Source organism: Dermochelys coriacea, chromosome 5, assembly GCF_009764565.3.
Source record: "Dermochelys coriacea isolate rDerCor1 chromosome 5, rDerCor1.pri.v4, whole genome shotgun sequence".
Lineage (NCBI taxonomy): Eukaryota > Metazoa > Chordata > Testudines > Dermochelyidae > Dermochelys > Dermochelys coriacea.
This window is the reverse complement of record NC_050072.1, coordinates 85,669,939-85,696,300: the sequence shown is the minus strand read 5'-3', so window position 1 is coordinate 85,696,300 and position 26,362 is coordinate 85,669,939. Positions and strand designations below refer to the sequence as shown.

General features: G+C 41.8%; 2 long non-coding RNA genes across 2 annotated transcripts; one reads left to right on the top strand and one right to left on the bottom strand.

The window, feature by feature from the left end:
• Positions 1-2,220: 2,220 nt before the first annotated feature.
• On the bottom strand, positions 2,221-24,341 carry LOC122460278. The gene is made up of 3 exons (XR_006281499.1): positions 24,167-24,341; positions 18,702-18,708; positions 2,221-2,231 (listed from the first exon to the last, which is right to left on the bottom strand). It is a non-coding gene; the product is annotated as an uncharacterized LOC122460278 (long non-coding RNA).
• LOC122460279 lies at positions 11,343-17,002 on the top strand. Its single transcript, XR_006281500.1, has 3 exons — positions 11,343-11,442; positions 12,415-12,446; positions 16,731-17,002. It is a non-coding gene; the product is annotated as an uncharacterized LOC122460279 (long non-coding RNA).
• Positions 24,342-26,362: the final 2,021 nt, after the last annotated feature.

Sequence of the window (26,362 nt, the reverse complement as noted above, 5' to 3'; positions counted from 1 at the left end):
CCAGTTTATATTTAGAGAGAAGCCATTTTAAGAACGCAGAGAAGAATAACAGATCATTTACGTGCCTGAAAGGAGTTTACTTAACACACAGCTGAACCGGCATTCAGTGAGCAGCACACAGCCTAAGGCAATTTCACAAACCAGAAACCTAGAGCACATGGACAAGCTGAATGGCAGCACATACATATGACTGGCATTTAGAAGCTGGGACATAAAAGTAGTCTAAAAGCAAGTCATTCTTGGGAGCAGAGCAAACTAAATGCATTATCAGAAAGCAAGATTCCAGAGTGTGTGTTCAGGTTAAATTTAATCCATTACATGCCTTGAGGTGGCATTTGCTTCAGAGGCCATGCCACTTTATTTTGGCATTATTACTGTTCGTTGTTGGTTTTTTATATGTTACAGGCTGAGGGAAACACTCTAAACTTTCAAACAAGCACCATCATGCTCTTCCCCCATGTTGTCCTTCAAAAATGTCCACTAAGTCACCTCTGTCTTTCTTCAAATCCATCCTCAAAACCCTCCTTCACTGTGTATACCTACTTGACAATCGTTAGTCAGTTGGTGGCTGAAACCACAGCCTATAATGCTGACCAATATTATCCTATTGTTTCCTTGTGCTCTCCTGTACCTGTTTTTCTCTCATCTTATACTTAGGTTGTGAGCTCTTTGGGGTAATGGCTGTCTACAACTCTTTGTTTGTGCAGCACCTAGCACAATGGAGTTACTGGTCCGTGACTGAGTTCCTAAGTGCTGCTGTAATACAAAATGAATAGTAAAAGAAGAACAGAGAAAAACAACTCCTGTAGGAAGAAATGCAGTATGCAAACTTTACAACAGTGTGTACATGAACTGCAGGGTTTTCCATAGGAATTGCCAAAGTGGTAAGGCTAGTGATCCACCTCCACACAGGTTCCACCTGCAGTAGTAGCCAGCACAAGGTGCTGCAGTAGAATAACAGGGGAATTTGTTCCTGTTGGCAGACAATTAGTAATTTGCTTCTGCCCTGAAGCAAGAATGTTACATCCCTTATACATTTTTATCCTATGTCTTCAGCTCAGAATAAAAAAAACTTGATGTATTTTTCTTACTAGGAAAAGGACTTTTTCAGACCAGGAAGAAATATTTTGAAGATTATACACCATATAGGAAAACTAAACACCCTTGTGTGTTTAAAGCGGTGTCAATTTCTGATTATACCTCTATTACCAGTGTAATTGCCTGACATGAATACTCAATTAAGAAATGTAGGTGCTTTGGCTCAAGACTATGTACATTTTATTTTAAATGCTATTTATCAGTTTGTTGGGGAGACATAGCTAAAACAATACTGCATTTATCAATGTAGAGAAACAAGGTAGATGAGATCCCTTTTATTGGACCAACTTCTGTTTTGTGAAAGGTACAAGCTTTAGAGCTACACAGAGCTCTTCTTCAGGTCTGGGGAAGGAAGCAGGGTATCTGAGATAAATACAAGTTGGGACAGATTAAGAAGAAGGGGTAACACATTAATTTTAGAGGTAACTAGGTGTCCAGCAATCTATTTGTCTTGTCTAATTGGTTGTGTTATAATTAATTTGAACAGAATACCAGGATACACATTGACAGAGCCATATGGGTGGCACTTTGGTGGGTAGTAATCAGATCTGTAACTCTTGAGCAGTTACTATGGTTATGGATTTTGTTTTCTGTTAATAGAATTATTTTATTGTTTCTATCTTCCCCTCCCTGCACCTTTACTCCCACTCATATAGGAAAGAACATTTGTCAAGTCTTGTCCTTTGGCCAGGAGACATATATTTTAGAATATTGTTTCTAAACAGGGTTATAATCACTGTTCACTCAGGGAATTTGGGGCTTAGACTGAAAGCTACTCTGATATCTATGTTATTTAGTGTCACATCACACCTACTATAAGCAAGCTGGCTCTGAGTGATACTGCCATGAACAACAATGTAAAGTGGCAAGACAAACAGTAACCTTGACAGAACTTACAATGCAATCAGAATTGATGTTCTCTTTTTCTTAACACTCCTTGTGCATTTGTAATTTCTTAGTATCTTTTGGACAGCTAAAGGCACCTTCGTGAACACAGCAGATCCCATCATAAAATGAATTCCAGTCATATAAACAACATTCAATATTGCATGTGTGCCATTCCAGCTCCAATGGTAATAGTGCTGCTAGTATTTGTTATTCACTAGACATGCCACCTATTTCCCTATGTGTGACTTTGTTAGGTATCTCTCTATGTTCTTGCATATTAATGTTCAGTGGTCGCACTGGTTAAGCTGCTTTGTAAGTGCTCTGCTTTATTATGTATCCTCTTTCAAATGGCTATACATAACAAGAGCTTCACCACACTCCATTCAGACTCTCTGTTTGGGAAGCTCAAGCCTTGAAGATATAATCCCAGTACAACAAAATGGACCCTTTGGTTTTGCCTATCTAACCTTTTCCCCTAACATTTCTTACAGTTTCTACCACTGATGCAGTTCCATAGTGATAGCAGTGGCGAAAGTGCAAGTGCAAAGGAGGTGCTGGTGGCCCTTTACATTTTAACCACTAGTTGTTTAAACCTTCTCTGAGCACAGTGGTTAGTCTGCAATGCTGGTTGAAAATCAGAATTTCCATTCCATGGGAAATTCCAATATTTTAACTTATTTTCATCCCAAATCTGAAAGAGAAATTAAAATATCATTTTTTTTGTAATGGAAAGTTCTGAAAAATTTCAATTCTGAAATACTGAAACATTTTGGAACAGTTTGACTTTGTACAGCATACATGTGAGCTGCTGCAATACCTCATGGGAACTGAAGTTCAGATGCCTCAATGCCTCCATGCAAATGATGCAATTGGATGTACACATCAGGCATTTTAACACAGAAATTGGATTTAAAGCATTCATTTATGAAAATGCCTAATTTGAATGGTATTTGTGTGTGGAAAAAGTACATACACAAACATGCTCCAAATATAGTGGCATTAAGTCCTTTAGAAATACCTACCATAAATGTACCAACAGGTGCACAGATCTTGAAAGTATGGCCCTAATATAAATGAAAGAGAATGAGCGAGAACGAGCACGTTTATTTTTTTACCACCTTTGCCCACACATTATCTCACTCCCAAACTTCCCACCCTCCAAGTTAAAAGAACATTAAGCTTGCAAATTTTAGCCCTCAGAAGTTAGAAAATACTTATATAATATATATACTTATATAAGGTCGGGGGTCCTACAAAAGCTTCTTTCTTTATTGAACAGTCTTGATGATTGCCATTCTGTCCACTGAATGAGGCAGGCGTCCTGTGGAAAAAATTGTGAGATACTTTTCATAAAGCATGTGCAGAAGGGAGACATATTAAGTTTCTTACCAGCCAAGGAAGGAAGAAGGGTAGGTCAACCCATTTGGTAGATAAGGCTTAAGCCGAATACTGGTTAATGTTCCTTGAGTGACAGAACAGCTACAAAAGAGTTGATAACAGAGTACAGTGGCTGTGTCCACACTTGAGTATATTCTCAAATTCTCCCACCTTGGCTGTAGCACAGGCACTAGAGAGCATTGCAGTAGTGCAGTCTTGAAATAACAAAGGCATGGATCATTGTGGCCAGGTCGTCTTCTGTGAGGAGAGGGGCACAATTTTCTTGCCAGTTAGGGGTAGAGGTAAGGTGTTTCTGTGTAGAGACAAAAAACAGGGAAGACTTAAATCTCTGAAGAAATCTGTCAGGAGATTGAAATTGGACCTTTTTCAAATCCTGGTCCAATTTGAAGTCAAATGGGAACTTTTGTCATGAGTTTCCCTGGGATCAGGATTTGGCCCTTTGTTCCCTACCTAGAACTGGTTATAGTGTGAGCAAATCCCAGATTAAAAATAATAAAAGTTGCAAAAGATAACATGCAATTTCAGTCTGCTGCAATCCTTTATAATTTTTGGTTTCCTGTTTCAAATTTCAGTTTTTTCTGCAATTGTAAACCACATAATTTTTGCATAGAATTTTTGTCCTTGATGGTAGTGAATGTATTTTAATCTACAGCTGACATGGGAGTGGGGGAGACAATTTCATCTGTAACAGACCCAGTGCAGGGGAGATATCCCTGTATTGCTACAGAAATGAAAAGGTGATTGTTTTGCCGCAATGAACCCTTTATTTATGCTGGAAAGTCATTTTTTATTTCCTGGTTCTTTTTAGCTTCTTGATGTAGCTGATGGATATCTCAGAATATTTAACCTCCTTTAATATGCCTCTCCTGGGTGTTTCTGTACAGAATTCCTAGGGAAATAATCAAAAAGATTATACTGGTATAATAGAATGAAGCACACAAACAAGATTACAAAAAGAGTACCTTTGATTTCTGCTTTGATAAAAGTGTGGTCAGGGTTAGACAAATGACTGTTCAAATATATGCATATTAGCCATCTGTGACCTCCACATCAAATCAGTTTTAGAGATAAATAAAAAATTCACAGCAAATAATTCACTAACGAACGTAACCTCCTTTTCTGCTCACAATATTCATGAGCAGATTGTGATTTCTTCAAGTTTATTAATTATTAGTAAATGTGGTATAAACATATCATTTTTAATTTCCCCTCACCCTTTGATAGCTTATTAACAGCATGTTGCCTGTAATTATTCTAGGTATTTATTTTGAAATTTAAACTGATTGGTAACCTAAGTCACATCATAAATTTTCTGTTCACTGATTGGAAGAGCATCTCTCTCTTCATAATCAGGAGGGCTTGAAGTGAGCTGTAGCTCAGAAAGCTTATGCTCAAATAAATTTGTTAGTCTCTAAAGTGCCACAAGTCCACCTTTTCTTTTTGCGAAGTTCAGAGATAACTTTAGTGGTGGTGGTGCAAGTTACAGGTTGGGATGCTGGTATAACCTGAAGCAAATACCCACCAGCAACCACACAACAAAAACACTAACCCAGGAACCTATCCTTGCAACAGAGCCCGTTGCCAACTGTGTCCACATATCTATTCAGGGGATACCATCATAGGGCCTAATCACATCAGCCACACTAGCAGAGGCTCGTTCACCTGCACATCTACCAATGTGATATATGCCATCATGTGCCAGCAATGCCCCTCTGCCATGTACATTGGCCAAACTGGACAGTCTCTATGTAAAAGAATAAATGGACACAAATCAGACGCCAAGAATTATAACATTCAAAAACCGGTTGGAGAACACTTCAATCTCCTTGGTCACTCGATTACAGACCTAAAAGTGGCAATTCTTCAACAAAAAAACTTCAAAACCAGACTCCAATGAGAGACTGCTGAATTGGAATTAATTTGCAAACTGGATACAATTAACTTAGGCTTGAATAAAGACTGGGAGTGGATGTGTCATTACACAAAGTAAAACTATTTCCCCTTGTTTATTCCCCCCTACTGTTCTTGTCAACTGCTGGAAATGGCCCACCTTGATTATCACTACAAAAGGTCCCTCCCCCTCCTCTGCTCTCCTGCTGGTAATAGCTCACCTTTCCTGATCACTCTTGTTACAGTCTGTATGGTAACACCCATTGTTTCATGTTCTCTGTGTTTATAAAATCTCCCCACTATATTTTCCACTGTATGCATCCGATGAAGTGAGATTTAGCTCACGAAAGCTTATGCTCTAATAAATTTGTTAGTCTCTAAGGTGCCACAAGTACTCTTTTTCTTTTTGTGCTATAAATTAGTGTAAGCTGGACCAGTTTACATACTGCCGGAGTGAAAGAGGAGTGTTATAGCTGGAAAAGTGATAAAGGGGAGTGGAACAGGGCAAGAAGAGTATTGCTGTTTGCTTTTTTCTTGGTTGTGTCTTGGTCTGAGCTATATGCCAATGTGTGCCCAGATATCGGGACAGATGGAACATCACAGTCCAACTTCCTTCCCTTATTTTACCTCCTCAATGACAAGAGGCTTCTTCCCCACACCCTTCTTTGCTATCTGATGCCCTTTTATTGGAAATGAGGAAGAAAGAATGAGCAGCTGAGTCTACACTGGTGGATTATGCATTACTCTCCCTTCCCCCCAGTTATTATGATCTTTAATATTATCTAAAAGACTGTCAAACAGGGATTTCCTGCTAAAAACATTTTACAGTGAAAGGGGACAGGCAATAAGAAATATTGTTAAAATGAAAGCCATTCTTAATATTTTACATTTCTAATGCTAGAACTTTTTTTTCCTTTTTCTGTATCTTTAATTAAAAAAAGAAGAAAATGGGAGCAGGATCAAGGCCTTAGTATAGTTGTTTTATCTGATCCAGAGAGGCTTTTTAGAGCAGTACATCTGACTGCAAACAATGAAAGGAACAGTGATGCAAACTGATTCCTGGTTAGGAATGTGTCTCAAAAGAAGTTGCTAGTGATCCCAGGTTATTTCCTAATTCATAACTTCCTCCCTATGTGAGTGTCTAAATAATATTGTATGTGCACACAGCTGTATAATTTAAAACCCATGTATCTAGTCATAATGGTGATTTACCATTAAACTATAACACGAAAAAAATTAATGGTAGAGACCTGAGAGGTATCTAAGTGTTTTCACTGTATTGTGTGGTGTATGATTCATCCCTCAATACAAGAGGAACCTTGAAACAAAATTACTCAAAGTAGATAAAAGCTATAAAATGATATATGGACCATGGGAATATGCTTCTCTACTAAATATGTAAAGCGTCTCTGCCTTATGTAGATAGCTGATTGCACTCCCACATGTAATATTTGTTGGGAATAAAAATTGTTCTCTTGGAAGAAAAGTAGTCTGGAAGACAAAACAACACACAGTGGGTAGGAAATAGAGACTTGGTCTACACCAGCAATTTATGTTGATATAAATATGTCACTCGGGAGTGGTGGATTACCTACACTGGTGGGAGAAGCCCTCCTGTCAGTGTAGCTAGTATCTTCAGTGAAGCACTACAGATGCAGCTGCACCACTGCTGCCTGTTAAGTGTAGACAAGCCCAAATCTTTTAATGAGCTCTTCTGCCTCTGTTATGAAATGCACTGATATTTCTACTAGTTAGTTTTATTGCCACATTTGCAAAAAAAAACAACAAAAAAACAAAAAAACCCAGTAAAGACATAAGGCCCAGTGATTGGGGAGCCTCAACTTTTGGGTACCTAATTTGGGACACCTTAAACAGGCCTGCTCACTTTCAGCCCCTCAGAGGCAGGAACAGAATCCAGGAATAATGACACCCAACATTCTAGTACTGTCTTGCAGACTACCTCTACAAACTGGTTCACACAGGGTCCCAGTTTGCTTTTGTCACCAGTTGGTCTTACAGCTGAATTGGAAGTGGCCCGTAGCCTCAGACCCTACTGATAACTGACGTGGGAGACAGAATTATATAATCATCCTCTTAAATTAGTGTGAGGATGCTGAATAATTGGAATGATCTTACCTTACAGCACATTGTATTGAAAGTGAATTTGATCACTGTGTTAATATTTGTTTTATTTTTAGTGTGTGTGTGTGTGTTGCTTAATGAGAGCTGTTCCTTTAAGAATGGGGTGGAGCACTTAATTAGGAGTATTTTCACTGAGCAGTGTGTGAGAGTTTTGACCTTTGTAGTCAGAGAGGGAGGATGCTCCCTGTGTAAACTCAGCAGGTCAGAACCTGATTTAATCAACTTTTGGAATGGATGCTGGCACTTAGTAGGAGACTGGATGCCTAAAGATATTGCTAATGAGCGTCAGACCCTTTTGCCTTTAGATCACCAGTCTAAGGCCATGTCCACACTACCTCTTATGTCTGCAAAATTTATGTTGCTCAGGGGTGTGAAATCCCCCCGCCCCCGAGCTACATACATTTAATTGGCATAAGTGGTAGCGTGCACAGCACTATGTCGGTGGAAGAGCTTCTCCCGCCAACATAGCTACCGTCGTTCATTGCAGGTGGTTTAATTATGTCGATGGGACAGCTCTCTCCTGTTGGCATAGAGCAGTTACATGAGAGATCTTACAGCGGTGCAGCTGCATCACTACAGCCATGCAGCTATAAAGTCTGTAGTGTAGACATAGCCTCAGTCTAACCCATGCCAGTAGGGATTAAAAGTTGTTCCCATCTAATGGATCTTTGATGGCCTATATGAGATTCATTTTGGTCTGTTTTCCAGCTCCCATGGTGTAAACTCACCCCCATACTTTACACTAGCTGGCAATCTTAGTAGAAAGACTAAGAACTGCAAGGGCCATGGTGACCGAAGTGCCCCATTCACCCTGCAGTGCAGTTGAAGAACATGCTGTGTGCGTGAGAAGTTTTGCTGTACTGCTGGTGATGAACCAAGGTTGTCCTTTGCTAGGGCAGAGCCAGTGCCTTTTGCCAGTATTAATTTGCACTTTTATAAAATCTGAATTTTGGGCTATATTCAAAATATTCATTCATTCATTTTGCATAATATCATGCCTGATGAAAACTTGGCAGTTCTACAGATGGTATTTTTAATACCTAATAATGTTTTAACCTGTTATGATTTTCCATACACAATGGCCATGCATGTACATTCAGTTTGAATTTTTATTTTAAGTTGGAACACCCGATAAAACATAACAAAGGTCTTTGTGAGACAGCACAGTGTTTTGTCTCCTTGTGTTACATCAACTGTGTGTCAGAAGATAACAACTGCTCCTACAAACACCTTAGAAACTTAAAGGTGCAATACAGGGGAATAATGGTGTAGCTGCAACTACTGCACTTGATTATCCAGAATACAAAAACAAACAAACAAAAAGGCTGAAGGGATCAGCTATTCAACTTCAATGAGGCACAAGGTAAAAGAGGTAATATCTCTTATTGGGCCTCACCCACCTGGTTTGTCTAATATCTTGGGGCCAACACAACAACAATGCAAATGACTTCAGTGAGGTCATTTACATTATATAACTTGTTTACAACTCCAGTAAGGCACATATTCTTCACAAAAGCAGAATTAATATGGTCACTCTAGCTACATTTTTCAAAGGGCTTCTGAAACTTTTTCATTCATACATGAGACGTGCCATCTTCTCATTTGCACAGAAATCGAATCTTAAGTGCGCAGTTACCTGACTTGACTGCACACACATGTAAATTTTATATGAATATGTTTCAGAAGCCCTTTGATAGTAAAATTAAATGAAATAAAAGTATCTGAGATCTCTGTGAATCTCTGGAAATGTAGTGTGTAAAAAGTTGATGATTATGTGTCCTTTATCTGGACTGCTTAGTTGTAAAAAAACAAAATGATCATGAGCAGGCTTTTTAAGTGACAGAATTTCCTTTTGAATTGATTAGATTCATTCATTCTATGGGAGAGCTGGGCATACAAAAATGTTAATACTTGATCCTGCAGTTTTCATGGAGAGCACAAAAATATTTTAAATAAAGGCCTGGATACAGCAGTGGCAACAGGATATTGCTTTGTCTAATCCCTTACCATATTTAAAGTTTAGCCGTCAGTGTGTGACACTGTGTCATCAAAGAAAGCTTTTGAAATTATAGTCAATCTGAATGGATGGGAAATAGGTTGACCCTGGAAATCTCTACTTAATCTTTTCTCAGCTTCCATCAACAAATGACACTCATCATTACACAACAAGCCTCAAAGGCTATCAACTAGGATTTCAGTCAGCAGCGGCATATATGCAATTTGGGGATAAAGAATTATTCAGTACGTGATGCTTAGTTATTATTCTATTCTGGAAGTTCTATATTTATTTTGTACATTGTATTTACATGTAGTACATGCACTCTAGATTCTTCTTGTCAATCTTTGCTGGAAATTTCCTTTTGGACTTACTCCCTGAATATTATTTCAGCCTTTGCACAATCCAGGGGGAAGTTTCTACAGATTTACATTTTTTTTGGATAAGGTAATCTTGTTTTTACTATTTGACAGCATCCTACAGCACTCCCCTTCTATGCTGTTATGTATGTTTGTCCCTTCAACCTTTAGAGCAATGCCTTCCAAAATCAGACACTCAGATGCATAAGAAGAAACTTTACATTTACAAGATGAAGTGGGGGAAGCACAAGGCAATAGTTAACCAGTGAAGGGAACACAGCATGTGATCTGAAGGACTATGCTTTCACAGAAGAAAGAATAGATGTAAAATATTCTCGAGATAAAATATTCTCAAGATAAAAAAAAAACTTAGATGTGAAAGCATGCCTGAAGTCTCATTCCCCTGCCCCAAGAGATATTATTTAGAATCATGATATCAAGCACCTCTCTTTCCTCTCTGACAATTTGTTAATTATTGCTCTTAAAATGGGTACTAGTTATAAAATAGTATACTTGGTCAATTTGTGGTCCTAATAACCATAATCCTAAAACAGGCATATGCCTTGTAAGAACAGATAAATTTACTGCACACTAGACAAAGAAATGCTGAGCTGGGGTAAGATCCTGCACACTGAACTCAGTGGCAAACTCTATTGACTTTAGTGATGTAGGGTCAGGTGCCTTGGTATAGAACCCATTGTGTATCAAAATGTATAGTTGTTATGTACAGAGAAACCTTAAACAGGGTCTCCATAGCTGCTTTTGTTGTTTATTAACATTTCACTAATACCCTAGAATGCTCCAACCAGGAACAGGCAATGAAACAGGACATTTGGCAGTGTGGTCTAGAAGATTGAGCACTGGACTCGGACTTCAGAGAGCTAGGTTCAAATCATGGCTCTGCTGGTGATCTTGGGCAACTCACTGCACCACTCAGTACCTCAGTTTCCCCATATGTAAAATGGGGATAATGCTACTGGCCTCCTTTGTAAAGCCCTTTGAGATCTGTTGATGAAAAGTGTGATGTAAGAGCTAGGTAGTAGTAGTACTTTATTATATTTGAATGTGTGTGTGTAAGGTTAGGTTAAAAAGTTACTGTACTCTTTTAATATTATATGGAAGAGTCTGTTCAAATGATGAAGAGTCAAATTACTACATATAGTGGTTAGTCTTTGTCATCTTGACACAAAATAGGTTCTGTCAAAGTATAGAATCTATATTATGGATGACCCTGGGCAAGAATACTGTCCAACATCTAGACAACTCTGTCAGTGGTCTAGTGGGACATGGTAATCTCTTGTCCTTGATCTGCTTCCTAAACATCCTCTCCTAGCCTCCCTATACCCTGGTGATCTGCAAGGGTGAAGATTTGAAATGGAATTGCACCTGCAGTTATTTTGGGTTCAAAATTTCTAAACACTTTTCCAAATTGGGGCCCAAAAATAGCCAAAAATTCAGTGTAGTTTTGGAAAAATATATACTGCATATACCATGAATAAGAGTGTAATGCACGCTCATTTAATAATACTTTAAATTGCTCTCACTTGCCTTTTCCTCCTCACTGTTGCAAGCCTCTCCATGAAGAACTTTCACTGTGATGTCACAATTAGGATAGCAACAACTGCTGGTTGCCGAGAATATGTGAGAGATGAAGAAAGGCAGCCAGAGAAGGTGAGACTAAACAGCTTGTGCTGACATATTCTATTTACATTAATTGATCATATATTAACCATTGTAACATATATATGAACACTTCATTCACCCTCTTTAAGTGCCTCCCTTGTTCTCCAAGTATATGTCTACATTACAGCTGGGAATGTGCTTCCCAGCCCAGGTAGACAGACATGCACTAGCTCTGCTTAAGCTAGTGCACTAAGAATAGCAGGGTGGATGTTGCAATATGGGCAGCAGCACTGGCTAGTTGCCCAAGCTTGGACCCAGCGGTTTGAGTAGCCTTGTACTCAGATGTCACCAGGGAGTAAGAGGTAGCAGCACTAGCTACCTCAGGGTCTTGCCACCAGAATTTGGAGGAGAGAAAAGTGAGGGATGGACAGGCTAAGGAAACAGAACTTGTTCAAGGGGGAACCAACTGGGGACAGAGCTCAAGGGGAAACGGACTGGGGAGTGATTTGGGGGTTCAAATGGGAAACAGGAAGCAGCGATGGAATGACTGAAGCTGTCCCTTGATACATCCCCCAAACAATCCCCAAGTCCCAGGTTCCCACTGCTCCTCCACCTTAGCTGCCTTGATTCCCTCCAGTACTCTGCTCTCCCAACCCTATTCTTCTTCTGCTGGTGCCAGAAAGAGACTCCTGCCTCACTGGTGAGAGCTCTGTGAAGGAAAAAATCTGTGTGTGAGAAAGTGTGTTTGTGATCTGGGAGGACAAACTTGTGCTCTTAATCATGCAGAGCAGGGACTTGAACCTGGATTTCCCAAATCCCAGGCCAGCTTGCTAACCACTGAGTTGTCTCACTCTCAGTTTGACCAGAAATGACTTCCCAATTAAATTTTTCTCTAAACCAATATGTTTCTTCAAAACATTTCAGTTTCCACAAAAGGGCCTTTTTCAAGAGAAAAAGGTTCAATTAGCTCTAGTTAGTACCATATCTTAAATCTAAACTACTTTTCTCTTTATATTATAGATCCTTGTAGTTCCTTATCTCTTGGCTTCCTGGTAAGATTGTGTTCCAATTTTAAGCTCCAAATTTGAACAAAAACACATATTGTTCTGTTTAAGATATTTCTACTGTTTTACATATTACAACTATGTAACCACACACACAACACATCAATGCCTCACATGGAATGCAGAGTTATCCCATATACAGTGTGATATCAACTGACTGAAAAAAGGGTGACTCCTCCAAAGAGAACATCTCACCAGGTACTGATCCCCAAATCTCTTGAAATGGAATACAATATGTAGTAAAACATTAGGTGACCTACTGAAAGCAAGCTCCATGCTAGATTTGAACCTGACAGAAAAGACGTGAAACCTCACAGAGAATGCAATGTGACTTCACACAAACAACATCAGCCTGCACAAAACACATCATATTTCACTGAATACAACACTCAGCGTTATTACCATACATATACATATGTACATTATATTAGCTGACACTGGAAACTGATGTCACCTCTCACAGGCCAGTATCTCAGAACATACTGTTGTTTGGCATAGACTACAATGTGACCTGTAACTGTGGTCACTGAACATGTTTCATGGTACACAGGAAACAAAAGTGAGAAAAGACTTCTTGTAAAGTTTATTTTCTTTCTTTCTTTCATAAACAGTCTTGTCATCATATTTCATTTATTTTTTTCAGTCGTGTCTAAAATCAGTAAGCACTGTGACATCCTGGAGTCAGGGAGCCTGCATGTGTACGTTGGTTATGCTATCAACAATGAGCACAGGAATTGCATTGCTTTGGTGTTGTGCCTTCCTTCTTCCCACATGTATGTGAGTGTGACATATTAACACTGGATAATACTATAGGCGATTCTCAGTGGTGTGCCCGTTTACTGCACTTGCAGTATGGCTGCTCTGATACTAGCATTAGCGTAGGTGCGCTCTTTCTGTCCCCGCTGTTGATGGGTCAGGTTTGTCAGTAGCTCTGTGGCATGGGGGATTAGCATAGCAGCACTTTTGACAGTACAACAGTTAGTTCATTTCCTACTTGGGGTAAGCTTTTCCTTTCAGAGGTTTAGAGGTTATTTACTCTTTTATTTTGTTGACAGATCTCAAAGTTTCAGAGGCAAACAGTATATTCCATTTCATAGACTGATAGAGTTTAGGGCCAGAAGAGATCATCGTGATCATCTAGTCCAGTGATTTGCAAACTGCGGGTCGCAACCCAGTACTGGGTCACAGAATTTAAGGCACTCGGTCTTGATGGCTTTGGTCAGCACCGCCGACTGAGCCATTAAAAGTCCCATCAGTGGTGCTGCCCAGCTAAGGCAGGTTAGTTCCTATCTGTTCTGACACCATGCTGCGCCCCGGAAGTGGCCAGCAGCAGGACCAGCTCCTAGGCAGCAGGGTGTTATGGGGCGGCACAGGGCTCCGTGTGCTGCCCCTGCCCCGAGCACCAGCTCTGCACTCGCACTAACCGGGAACCGGCAAATGGGAGCTGAGGGGGCGGTGCCTGTGGGCAAGAACCACGTGGAGCCACTTCCGTGCCTCCGCCTAGGAGCCAGACCTGCTGCTGGGCACTCTCGGGGTGCAGTGCAGTCCGCGGCGTCAGGACAGGCAGGAAGCCTGTCTTAGCACCCCTGCTGCACCACTGATTGGGAGCCGACCGAGGTAAGCCCATGCCACAATCCCCTGCCCCAGCCCCGAGCCCCTCCCAAACCTGGAGCCCCTTCCCAAACCCCAAACCCTTCATCCCCAGCCCCACCTCAAAGCCTGCACCCCCAGCCCAGAACCCTGGCCCCCGCCCGCACCCCAACCCCCTGCCCCAGCCCAGAGCCCCCTCCCATACCCTGAACCCCTCATTCCCAGCCCCATCCCATAGCCCTCAACCCTTCACCCCAACCCTCTGCCCCAGTTCTGAGCCCCTCCCATACTCCAAACCTCTCATCCCCATCTCTGTTGGGTCATGGGCATCAAGAATTTTCTTCAACTGGGTTGCCTGAAAAAAGTTTGAAAACCACTGATCTAGTCTGACTTTCTCCATGACACAGGCCATACAACCTCACCCAATAACTTCTCCATGAATCCATATCTTTTGTTTGAGCTATAACATATCTTTAGAAAAAATCCAATTATGTACTCTCCTGTATTTTAACATAGTGATTAGAATCTTAATAGAATCTTTTGAATGTACTTAATAGAATGTTTTCTACTGTTACTGAGCACCAGATAACTCAGGGAGAATTCCTGTTACCAGTTAGCTGAACTCCTTTGTTTCAAGAACCAGTAACTAAACTGGAAAACTTAGTTACTACAGTCAATGTTTGTATTAGGGTTCCATCCATCCATAATTTAGAAAAGATTAATAAAAATATAACAGATGATTTAGTAAATCAATTTTCATAGATTACTGTAGAGTCCAACTGTTCAATAGATTGTTTATAACTATAGATTGTAGGTTTCAGAGTAGCAGCCGTGTTAGTCTGTATTCGCAAAAAGAAAAGGAGTACTTGTGGCACCTTAGAGACTAATAAATTTGTTAGTCTCTAAGGTGCCACAAGTACTCCTTTTCTTTTTATAGATTGTAACCATTTATAAAAGCTTCCATTGATGTGTTTACAATCATATAGAACATATTCTGTTCATGTCTGTAATCTGCTTATAACATTCATTGACCATCTAGTAACCCTGTACAAACCATTAATGAAGAGAACCCTAATATAAAACAAGAGCATCACAAAAGCACTTGTTTCTTTCAGAACTTCAGGCAATTCGTGGTTTTTTTTCTCTTGGAATCACAGTTATTATAATCACTAACTTCTACATACGAAACCCAACAAAAATGTTTTAAGGAGACCCAAATGTTTATCAGTTTCTTAACTATTCAAGAATTTTAGGGGAGATTTTTAAAAGTGTGTAGAGGGTTTAGCAGTAGAAGTCCTATTTAAGGTCAATGGGACTTGTGTTCCTAAATCCCTTGCATGCTTTTGAAAATTCCCCCTTGAACATATTCATGAACAATAACATTTTGTTTCAGCTTGTCAAGAATTCACCTAATCAGTTTTGATCAAGTAGTTTTGAACCACCTTCATGATAAAGTATTTTTTATTTCACTTCCTTCAAGAAGAATTTTTAACAGCAATAGAATGTTAATGTAGATTCTGGAAAGAGTCTTATTATTTCTATTTCAAAACACTAAAGAAAAAGAGATATGAAGCATTCAGAGTTGTTTTGGTGCCTCTTTACTCCCTTTGGTTAAATCAGAATTAAATATGTAATTTCAGGATACACAACAAGATAAACAATATTACCCATTTCAAAATTACAATTTAAATTACTACCAAGATACATCCCACTTAAGTAACATTCAAAACGTACCACAAAAATTGATTTTGTTAGTCATGCCCAACAAAACAAGACAGAATTTTCCATCCTTTCCATCCTCCTCAATATCTTTCCCTCACTAGTTTTAAGATTAATCTTAAAGGTGTTCCTATAAGCATTATGTAATCTAAAATAAACTAGCTAGACTGCTCCATGTGAAGTCTTAGAGCCTGATTCTGCTCTCATTTATGATAATGCAAACCAGCAGTTGCACCGATCGAGTCAGTCCAGATACACTGTTGTGGATCAGAATCAGAACCTCAGTTCTTAAATTATGTAATGTTTTCCCTTTTATGTTTGCATTGCTACCCTCCCTGGAATGGGATAATCCCACGTAAAACTACAACAGCATTTGATCCCTCCTGGAAAAGTCCTACCTAATTTAATAAAGAATGAGAGCTTTTCTTTGGTTATCTTTTTGAATATCGTATAAAATGTAATTGAAAATCAAATTGCTGCCATGGAATTCTGTCAGCTAGTTTAAATAATAATAAACCTCTCTAGAAAGGTTGTAATCTATTAAACCATATGGATTTCAGAGTGATCTCTGTAAAGCCCTATTTGTTTAATCTCTCTAAGTGAATGTCTACACTTGAGGCTGGGGGAGTAATTCCCAGATCGAGGAGACATACATACCTGCACTAGTGCTGATTGAGCTGGCATGCTATAAGTAGAGTGTAGCCACAGTGTTGCAAATGGCCCTGAGTGTGTGCCTAACATCTTGGATGGATACATACTTGGGATGGCTAGCCCCTCTGCAGCAGTGGCTATGCTCTTTAGCAAGCTGTCTCCCCAAGCTGTAAATTATGCCCTCATACATACCCTAAGAATGAGTGGTCTTCCTAGAGTAGGACAGGGTTCTGTAAAGGTTTGTCTGATCCTGTATGTTATGATGTTGTCTTAAAATTTACTATTTTAAAAAAATTCATTTAATTTCTCCAGCCACCATCACTTGTGTAGCTGGCAGTACCATTGCCACACCTGCCGGCATCACCACAGCCAATAAGCCTATTGCAGCTGGGTCCACCAATACAGCCACCACCACAGGCAATTCACAAGCCACAACCGCAAGAGCTACCAAGGTCAGGACAGCAGCCAACCCTACTGCCACAACCACCACTATCAGTCCGTCCAGAGCTGCCATTATTACCACAGAAATCACCAGAAGGACAAACAAAGCCTCAGCAGGCAGTGAATGATAAAAGCTCCCATACATGCCCTCCCTGATGCATGCAATTTAATTGTAAGGGTCTTTAATGAATATAAATTTCTGTGTGCATTTCATTAATTTTTGTCTCTTCATCTCTTTGAAATTCAAGCTAAGAAAAAAGTCTTCATCTGGAAAGGTTTAACAACACCTTTTCAGTCACTAAGGCAATCTAAATGTTTTAGTGGTGACTCACTGTATTTCCATTAAAGAAAGAAGGACGAAATCGAGAACCCAGGGCACAGATTGCATTTCATTTTTTCATAGCATCTGCATTGCAATAACCTTTTATAGAATAATTTTATTCCCAATCCAGAATAACCCACTTGCAACACTGTGGCATGCTGTCCCCTTTCCAAGGTATAGGAACATTAGATTTCTATGTCTCCTTTTATCTGTTCCACAAAGTGGTCTTCTAAGACCTCTTTCAACACACAATTATGTCCCTTGATGTCACCACTTCAGTCTGTACATCCTATTCTTTACATCAAGCTCCCCTTCCCAGTGGATTGAGATTTTCCCAACATCCCTTTACTCTGCCAACCCCATCAGGGCTTCCTCAAGAGATTCTGTGAATGAATTTCCTTCTTTTTCACAGTCCATCCACTCTGATTTCACAAGCTGCCTAATGCCAGCCAGTGCTAGCAGGGTGCTAATTGGTTTATTCAACAGTACATCCCATGATTTGCTAAAACTAAGCAGTGTTTTCACCAGCCAAGGCATTAATCTTTCACTGACCTGTGCTCCAGCCATAGCTATTTTGGCCATTGCCATCTCTGCCAACTTAGTGATGGGTACTGTCATGTCTACTACCTTTTCCTTGTAGTAGCAGTTCATATAAGGTGTTCATGTATGTATCCTTTTTTTAAAATAGTGCTTTGTGCTCCTGGCACCAGATTGTGAGCTGCAGAGCAGACAGCTTGGCATAGCTCATGAAGGGTGTGTGGTCAAAGATGCCTTTTGTGTCCCGCCATTCTTCATCTAGCTCAGGTTATGGCTGCTTCCTCCAGCAGAGATTAGAGCAGGCTGAAGGATACAGCAAACTGCAATGGCTGCCAGTGACCCCCAGAGTATTAAATGTATAACACTTCCAAGTGGGTGCTACCCCACAGTCCCCATTGCCAGCTTTTAAGAGTTTCCAAGCTTCTAAGTAGTTCAAACTGGTATTTTTTTGAGCCCTGTAGTCTGATGGTCACTGGTTTAAAAAGATATGCAAAAAATAAGGGTACGTCTACACTACAAAATTAGGTCGAATTTATAGAAGTCTTTTTTTTAGAAATTGTTTTTATATAGTCGATTGTGTTTGTCCCCACACAAAATGCTCTAAGAGCATTAAGTGCATTAACTCGGTGGAGTGCTTCCACAGTACCGAGGCGAGCATCGACTTCTGGAGTGTTGCACTGTGGGTAGCTATCCCACAGTTCCCGCAGTCTCTGCTGCCCATTGGAATTCTGGATTGAGATCCCAATGCCTGATGGGGCAAAAAACATTGTCGCGGGTGGTTCTGGGTACATGTTGTCAGGCCCTCCTTCCCTCCCTCCCTCTGTGAAAGCAATGGCAGACAGTCATTTCACGCCTTTTTTCCTGAGTTACTGTACAGACACCATACCATGGCAAGCATGGAGCCCGCTCAGCTCACTGTCACCGTATGCCTCCTGGGTGCTGGCAGACGAGGTACTGCATTGCTACACAGCAGCAGCAGCAACCCCTTGCCTTGTGGCAGCAGACGGTGCAATAGGCCTGAAAACTATCCTCATTGTGCCCGAGGTGCTCCTGGACACCTCGGTAAGGTCGGTCAGGAGCGCCTGGGCGGACATGAGCACAGGGACTAAATTAGGAGTGACTCGACCAGGTCATTCTCTTTAGTCCTGCAGGCAGTCCTATTGCACCATCTTCTGCCGAGCAGCCAGGAGATGTGGATGGCTTGCAGTCCTACTGCAGCATCTGCTGCCAGCCAAAGATGTAAAAGATAGATGGAGTGGATCAAAACAAGAAATAGACCAGATTTGTTTTGTATTCATTTGCTCCCCCCTCCCTCCCTCCATGAAATCAATGGCCAACAATTGTTTTGGTGAGGTCTGTCAGGGGCACCTTGAAAACTTTAATGGAGATTCATTCCTGCTTGAAATACCAGAGGGAGGGATGGCTTAGTGGGTTGAGCATTGGCCTGCTGAACCCAGGATTTTGAGTTCAATCCTTGAGGAGGCCATTCTGTGTGACAGTTGTTTTTGCTTCTCCTTGATGTAAAGCCACCCCCTTTGTTGATTTTAATTCCCTGTAAGCCAACCCTGTAAGCCATGTCATCAGTTGCCCCTCCCTCCATCAGAGCAATGGCAGACAATTGTTCTGCACCTTTTTTCTGTGCAGATGCCATATTATGGCAAGCATGGAGCCCGCTCAGATCACTTTGGCAATTAGGAGCACATTAAACACCACGCGCATTATCCTGCAATATATGCAGCACCAGAACCTGGCAAAGTGAAACCGGGTGAGTAGGCGATGTCAACGCGGTGACGAGAGTGATGAGGACATGGACACAGACTTCTCTCAAAGCATGGGCCCTCGCAATGTGGGCATCATGGTGCTAATGGCGCAGGTTCATGCGGTGGAACACCAATTCTGGGCCCGGGAAACAAACACAGACTGGTGGGACTGCACAGTGTTGCAAGTCTGGGACGATTCCCTGTGGCTGTGAAACTTTCGCATGCGTAAGGGCACTTTCAGGGAACTTTATGACTTGCTTTCCCCTGCCCTGAAGCGCATGAATACCAAGATGAGATCAGCCCTCACAGTTGAGAAGTGAGTGGCAATAGTCCTGTGGAAGCTTGCAACGCCAGACAGCTACCGGTCAGTCGGGAATCAATTTTGAGTGGGCAAATCTACTGTGGGGACTGCTGTGATGCAAGTAGCCAACGCAATCAAAGATCTGCTGATATCAAGGGTAGTGACCCTGGGAAATGTGCAGGTCATAGCAGATGGCTTTGCTGCAATGGGATTCCCTAACTGATGGAACCCCTATCCCTATCTTGGCACTGGAGCACCAAGCCGGCAAGTACATAAACTGCAAGGGGTACTTTTCAATAGTGCTGCAAGCACTGGTGGATCACAAGGGACGTTTCACCAACATCAACGTGGGATGGCCAGGAAAGGTACATGACGCTCGCATCTTCAGGAACTCTGGTCTGTTTCAAAAGCTGCAGGAAGGGACTTTATTCCCAGACCAGAAAATAACCATTGGGGATGTTGAAATGCCTGTAGTTATCCTTGGGGACCCAGCCTACTGCTTAATGCCATGGCTCATGCAGCCTGGAGAGTAGTCAGGAGCTGTTCAACTACAGGCTGAGCAAGTGCAGAATGGTGGTAGAATGTGCATTTGGATGTTTAAAAGCACTCTGGGGCAGTTTACTGATTCGGTTAGACCTCAGCGAAACCAATATTCCCACTGTTATTACTGCTTGCTGTGCACTCCACAATATCTGTGAGAGTAAGGGGGAAACGTTTATGGTGGGGTGGGAGATTGAAGCAAATCACCTGGCCACTGGTTACGCACAGCCAGACACCAGGGCAGTTAGAAGAGCACAGGAGGGCACAGTGCTCATTAGAGAAGCTTTGAAAACCAGTTTCATGACCGGCCAGGCTACGGTGTGAAAGTTCTATTTGTTTCTCCTTGATGAAACCCCCTGCCTCTTGGTTCACTCTACTTCCCTGTTAGCTAACCATCCTCCCCTCCTCCCTTCGATCACTGCTTGCAGAGGCAATGAAGTCATTGTTGCTTCACATTCATGCATTCTTTATTAATTCATCACACAAATAGGGGGATAACTGCCAAGGTAGCCTGGGAGGGGTGGTGGAGGAGGGAAGGGCAAGGCCACACAGCACTTTAAAGGTTTAAAACTTTAAAACTTATTGAATGCCAGCCTTCTGTTGCTTGGGCAATCCTCTGGGGTGGAGTGGCTGGGTGTCTGGAGGCCCCCCCACCACGTTCTTGGGTGTCTGGGTGAGGAGGCTATGGAACTTGGGGAGGAGGGCGGTTGGTTACACAGGAGCTGTAGCGGCAGTCTGTGCTCCAGCTGCCTTTCCTGCAGCTTAACCATATGCTGGAGCATATTAGTTTGATCCTCCAGCAGCCTCAGCATTGAATCCTGCCTCCTTTCATCACACTACCACCACCTTTCAGCTTCAGCCCTCTCTTCAGCCCGCCACTCACTCTCTTCAGCCTGCCACCTCTCCTTCCGGTCATTTTGTGCTTTCCTGCACTCTGACATTGTCTGCCTCCATGCATTCATCTGTGCTTTGTCAGTATGGGAGGACAGCATGAACTCAGAGAACATTTCATCGCGAGTGCGTTTTTTTTCGCCTTCAAATCTTCACTAGACTCTGGAAAGGAGAAGATCCTATGATCCTTGAAACATATGTAGCTGGTGAAGAAAAAAAAAAGGAACAGTGGTATTTAAAAAGACACATTTTATAGAACAATGGGTACACTCTTTCATGGTAAACATTGCTGTTAACTTTACATACATAGCACATGTGCTTTTGTTCCAAGGTCACATTTTGCCTCCCCCCACCACGTGGCTAGCCCCTCCCCCCTCCCCATGGCTAACAGTGGGGAACATTTCTGTTCAGCCACAGGCAAACAGCCCATCAGGAATGGGCACCTCTGAATGTCCCCTTAAGAAAAGCACCCTATTTCAACCAGGTGACCATGAATGATATCACTCTCCTGAGGATAATACAGAGAGATAAAGAACAGATGTTGTTTGAACGCCAGCAAACATATACTGCAATGCTTTGTTCTACAATGATTCCCGAGTACATGCTATTGGCCTGGATTGGTAAAGTGTCCTACCATGGTGGACGGAATAAGGCTGCCCTCCCAAGAAACCTTTTGCAAAGGCTTTGTGAGTACATCCAGGAGAGCAGCAAATGCCAGAGCAAATTAATCATTAAACCTGCTTGCTTTTAAACCATGTATACTATTTTAAAATGTACACTCACCAGAGGTCCCTTCTCTACCTGGCGGGTCTGGGAGGCAGCCTTAGGTGGGTTTGGGGGGTACTGGCTCCAGGTCCAGGGTGAGAAACAGTTCCTGGCTGTTGGGAAAACTGGTTTCTCTACTTGCTTGCTGTGAGCTATCTACAACTTCATCATCATCATCTTCCTCATCCCCAAAACCTGCTTCCGTGTTGCCTCCATCTCCATTGAAGGAGTCAAACAACACAGCTGGGGTAGTGGTGGCTGAACCCCCTAAAATGGCATGCAGCTCATCAAAGAAGTGGCATGTTTGGGGCTCTGACCCGGAGCAGCTGTTTGCCTCTCTGGTTTTCTGGTAGGCTTGCCCCAGCTCCTTAAGTTTTACGTGGCACTGCTTCAGGTCCCTGTTATGGCCTCTGTCCTTCATGCCCTGGGAGATTTTGACAAATGTTTTGGCATTTCGAAAACTGGAACGGAGTTCTTATAGCACAGATTCCTCACTCCATACAGCGATCAGATCCTGAACCTCCCGTTCAGTCCATGCTGGAGCTCTTTTGCGATTCTGGGACTCCATCATGGTCACCTCTGCTGATGAGCTTTGCATGGTCACCTCTGCTGATGAGCTCTGCATGGTCACCTCTGCTGATGAGCTGTGCACTCACCTGCAGCTTGCCACGCTGGCCAAACAGGAAACTGAAATTCAAAAGTATGCGGGCCTTTTCCTGTCTACCTGGCCAGTGCATCTGAGTTGAGAGTGCTGTCCAGAGTAGTCACAATGGAGCACTCTGGGATAGCTCCTGGAGGCCAATACCATCTAATTGTGTCCACAGTACCCCAAATTCGACCCGGCAAGGCTGATTTCAGTGCTAATCCCCTTGTCGGGGGGTGGAGTAAGGAAATCGATTTTAAGAGCCCTTTAAGTCGAAAAAAAGGGCTTCGTCGTGTGGACGGGTACAGGGTTAAATCGATTTAACGCTGCTAAATTCAACCTCAACTCCTAGTGTAGACCAGGGCTAACTCTGCAAAGGTCCTAGTTTTCTGCAGCACATCAGATTTTTCCGAGATTTCAGTGTGCCACTACATAACAAGATGTCCATGGGTTTGTATTATGAGAATCTCTCCATTATCTCCTTTTAATAACTGTAGACATCAAATGGGATATTAAATAATAAAGTGGGATAAACAATGGGCTTGTTTAACAAAATATAGAACACATTTAGATACTGTGTGCTACCTTATCTTTCAAATGAAAGTTCACCAAACAAGCAAAGTCTTTTAAAATCTGAGTAAAACTCAAAGTTGGGATAAAATGAATTAAGAAAACAACCAAACAAATGAAAACTGGACATAAATAAACTGATAAATCTTTTGAGGTTTGTTTAGGTTTATACAGAAAAATCATGAATTTTTTTCCTCCTTTACTTTTACAATTTTTTAACTCAGGAGTTGTTGTTTTTCCTGCATGTAATAAGATTTTTTTTTTTACATTGCTTCAGTGGGTGATACAAGTGTTGAAGTAATTAGTTTCATTCAGTACTTCTAGGCTCATAAGACCAGATCCCATTTTTCATGCTAACATCTTACTCCAGACTGGTAGAGTAAGTTACTCAATTGTAAGCTTCTTGGGGCAGACACTGTCCTTTTGTTCAGTGTTTGTACAGCATCTAGTATAGTAGTGTCCTTGTCCATGACTAGGTGCTAGGGCAATACAAATAATAAATGACAATAGTAGCAAATATTCATAAGGGTATCAGCATCTTGTTCTATTTTGGCTAAATTTTAGCAAACCCCTACTCATTGAAAACTATGAATTTATGTTTTTTTAAAAAAATATTAATAGTATCTTGAAATATGTTGTTTTAGCTGGAATTACCAGCAGTTTGTTTGTAAGAAAAGTGTACTTTTATTATGGAATTACATACTTTAAAAAGAGTTTATGAAGGACTATAGAAGTGCTTAATCCTGCTATCCTAATGTAAATCCAGGTTAGCCAGGTTGCAATAACTCAGCCAAAATTTCACCAGCAGTTTCAACCATAGCATTTATTCTTCACTTGTACAACAGTTATTGTAGAGTAACGCAGCTGCAGCAGAGTGGCTGATGTGGGTGACCATGGGTTTCAGAATTTCAAACGTACCCCAGTATACAAGTATGACAAATTCAGCCTTCCAAGCATAGAGGCTGTTGAGACGTTGACAGGCCAGGTGCCAGCTCTTGCCCAGGCTGCACACATTAGCTAAGAACTGACAAACTCATAGCTCAAGACCAGACCAGGTCATCTGTATGTTGGTTTTGCTCAATATAGGTATTAGTGTTATAAGAATGTATTTAGTGTTTAGACTCTGTGAAAAGCTTGTAAGTTGCTGCATGTATTAATCTCTCTTGTAATATCTGCATGCCATACTATAAGAAAATATGTAAGTTTTGCTTTATAACTTTGAAAATGTTTGCTCTGAACTTGTGAGCTTGGGCACTGGAATAATCCCCTCTGCCCATCCAGAAGGACTGTCAAAATCAGATGGGCCATCAAGGATCAGTGCAATAAAAGGATTGGTTAATGTCCCTATTGCACCCAGGAAGGAGTATGGGCTAGTCTACACTAGAAGCACTACAATGTCGCAGCTGCACGGCTATAGCACATCTGGTGAAGGATGCTCTCTGCTGACGGGGAAAAGCTCTCCTGTTAGCATCCCCGAAAGGTGGTAGCTATTTTGGTGGGAGAAGCTCTCCAATTGACATAGCTCTGTCCACACTAGCACTTAGGTTGCTGTAACCTATGTTGCTTGGAGCGAGGGATGGCTTATTCACACCCCTGAACATGACCTAAGTTATGCTGACATAACCCGTAGTGTAGACAAGCCCTAGCTGCAGAAGGCCTTATCCCATCCCTTTGAAGGCTGGAAGAGGGAAATAAACATAGTGGATGTGAACATTTTTCATCTTTTTTGGCTGTTTGAACTCTGAAGGGCAAGAGACTCTAAATGGAAGCCAGAGATCCCCAGGGGTGCCTCCTGGCTCTGCCCTGAAAGACACTTTGAACTGACGTATCTCTACAATACTGTCACTTTTAGAATTTAGATGGTAACTCGTTAGTGTGCAGCTGTTTGCTTGCTTTAACCTGTAAATAACTTATTCCTTTTTCCTAGTTAATAAATCTTTTAGATAGTGTATTACAGGATTGGCTACAGGTGTTGTCTTTGGTATAAGATCTAGGGTACCATCAGCAGATCTGGGGTAAGTGACTGGTTTCAGCGTGACAGGTGTCGTATGAATTTCCTGCTTCAGTTTCACTCCTGGAATGGATGGAAGAAGGAGGTGCTTTCCAGGGGTGCTGGAAGAATGTGTACAGTGGGGGTGCTTAGAGCCATTGAACCAAACTGTATACCCTGTATATAATGGAAACCACTTCAAGCCAGGGAGTTCTGCAGCACCTCCAGTACCCCTAGTTCCAGCACCTATGGTGCTTTCTCCTTTCCTTTGGAAGCTCCCAAACTGCTTCATTTGCCATTCTAAATAACTGTATTGATAAATATCTCTCTCTGGCATTCTCATCAAGCACATTTTCCAGGCCAGAGTAGATCTTCTGCCTTATTCCCTTGGAGCAAGGTTATTCTGTTCTCTGACTTACTGTGGGGCCTGAAGTGTCTCAAGTGGATAGAGCACTAGATTTGGATTTGGTGGACTGGCTTTAATTCCCAGCTGTGCCTCTGACTTGCTGCATGATATTGGGCAAGTCAGCTCCTCTCTCAATTTTGCCTATTTAAATTGTAATCTTTTTTGGCTGGGCCTCTCTTCCTATATGTTGTATAGTGCCCAGCACAGTGGAGCTTCTAGGAGCTATTATAATGCAATCAGTAATACACTCCAACACAGTTGTCCATATACCTTGTACATTGTTTAACCATGTACATCCAGCATACCTATAACTATTCATCCTTCATGTGGTCACTCTCCTGGTAGCAATGTATACCATTCTTTTAGTACCCTGCCTTAATCTACTCACTTTTACTCCTGGGGAATTCTGTGCCACTGCGTGTGTGCAGAATTCATGTACCCCACAGATTTCTTTGCTCCCTGCAGTAAAATGACTTTCTGATAGGAAAGCAAAGGGAAGCTGCAAGAGTGGTCATGCACCACTCCCTAGCAGCACAGGTACATTGTTTCAGGTATCTGGAGTAGCCAGCAGAGCGGTAAATCACCATGGGACTGGGGACAGCCAGTGGCTCCTACCCTGCACTGGGATCAGCTGCTAGTCCCAGCTGGGGAGGGCAGGACTTCCTCTTCCCCTGCAAGGGGTGACCGGGGCTGGGTCAGACTCACACCCAGAAACCTTCCCCAGCGGCAGGAAGCTCAGCATCCTCCCCTGTTTCCTGCCCCCCATCATTCCTCAGCC